The sequence below is a fragment of the Pteropus vampyrus genome, unplaced genomic scaffold (assembly GCF_000151845.1).
Source record: "Pteropus vampyrus isolate Shadow unplaced genomic scaffold, Pvam_2.0 Scaffold130, whole genome shotgun sequence".
NCBI lineage: Eukaryota > Metazoa > Chordata > Mammalia > Chiroptera > Pteropodidae > Pteropus > Pteropus vampyrus.
Window position 1 is genome coordinate 2,549,911 of NW_011888911.1, and position 2,213 is coordinate 2,552,123.

Genomic DNA, 2,213 nt, shown 5'->3' on the forward strand with positions numbered 1-2,213 from the left:
ATACTACAAGGCTACAGTAATCAAAACAGAATGGAACTGGCATAAAAACAGACACAGATCCATGGAACAGAATAGAGAGCCCAGAAATAAATCCACGCCTGTATGTTCATTTAATATATGATAAAGGAGTCAAGAATATACAATGAGGTAAAGACAATCTTTCAATAAATGGTGTTGGGAAAACTGGACAGATACATGCAAAAAAATGAAACTCGACCATCTTCTTACACTGTATACAAAAATAGAATCAAAATGGATTAAAGACTTAAATGTAAGACCCAAAACCATAAAACTTCTAGAAAAAAACATAAGCAGTAATCCCTCTACCTTTTTTTAAATCAGATTTTTTGTTGTTGTTGTTATTGAGTTGTTCTAGTTCTTTGTATATTTTAGATATCAGGCCCTTATCAAGTGTATCATTTGTAAGTATCTTCTCCTATTCAGTTGGTTGTTTCCTTGTTTTATTGATGGTTTATTTGCTGGGCAGAAGCTTTTTAGTTTGCTGTAGTCCCATTCATTTGTTTTTGCTTTTAAATATCTACTTTTATTTTCAAAATGTCAAATGTAAATATTTTTCATGAATTTCCCCACCTAAATTTGAGGTGAGATTGGAGGTATAAGGTAAGTCCAGTTAGATAAGCCATTGTGGAGCACAGTCTAAGCCAGAGCCTTGTCATTAAACACTAAAACATCAGAAACAATCCCATCAGCATCAATAGTGATCACCCACCTCAAGTATTCCAGCCTACATTAAGCTTGTCTAGTTAGGTCTTGCTGTACTAAAGAGAACCACGGGTGGGCCAGAGAAATGGAGGCAGGACAAGTGAGGAGCTTTTTTTATTTTAAAAACTGCCTTATTAGCCATATTCTCATGAGCAATGTAAATTCTAACTACTGTGAAATATTAAAAAAATACTATTAAGTTAACAGAAACATTAAAAACAGACTTAATGGGCTATACTTAATGATTTGCTTTCAAAAAGTATGAAATGAAAAGGGGGAAAAGTTTTTTTACAGTGGAGTCACCTGACAAACAGCACGTCATCCAGGTGATCAAGGTCTACACCAACAGCAATAAGAGAGGTTGACAGTACATACTTCAGATAGGATGTGATGAGAATGGCACTTTACCTCTGTGGTCCTCCTCCTCCCATATCCATAACCCTAGTCTAACCACAAGAAAAACATCAGGTAAACCCAAAACAAGGAACATTCTGCAAAATATCTGTACAGTAATCTTTAAATTATCAACATCACAAAAAATGGAAATTCTGAGAAACTGTTGTAATCTAGAGGAGATAAGGAGACATAATGAGCAAAAGAAATGCAATATCTTGGAAGAGAAAAAAGACATTTGGTACAAAGAGAAGGAATCTGAATATAACACAGAATTTAGTTAATAATAATGAACCAATATTTTTTCATTAGTTGTGACAAAAGTACCTATGTAATATAACCTGTTAGCAGTAGGGAAAACTGGGTGAGAAACTGTAATATATTTGTAACTTTTCTGTAAGTCTAAACTATTTTAAAATTTAAAAAATTATTGGAAAAATGCACTCAAACCAATTCTTAGAGATTTATATTTTAAATTTTATGTATATAGTATAGGACTTCTCATAAACATACATGATACATGCATACATGGAGATATATGCAAAAACATATACACAAATTTTTTATACATATATTTGACAAGAGTGGAAGCATACTTAGAATGTGTACATTGGATGACAACTGTTCTTTGGTGGCCTAGGACAAGGCCACAGACAAAGCCTCAGACTCCCGATTTGTCTTAGATCAGCTTAGATCTTGCTCCAGCCACCCTTTCAGACTCTCCCCCAGATCATCCCCTTCAGGGGAGGGGTTATGTAAAATTGTTCCAGGCTGAAAGACTAAACAAATAGGCTGATGACTCCAACATTCCAATGTGAATTTATTAAGGGAATTTACAAACGTGGTTATATCGAATGGCATCAAGACAACATGGATATTCTCCACACTGAGTGGCAGGTGCTAAGGGTTATATAAGATAGGGCAGAAAGGATGGAGGTGCTGGGGTGTGATCTGCCCCAGATAAGGGGAAAAGCCTTACATGCTTGCCTGGGGAAGGACTATGGTCTTAGAAACCAACATGCCTGAGCCATGGGACGGGTCAGACAGTCTCTGAAGGAGTTGACAGGAAGCAATCTCTGTTCTGCCCTAGATATAAC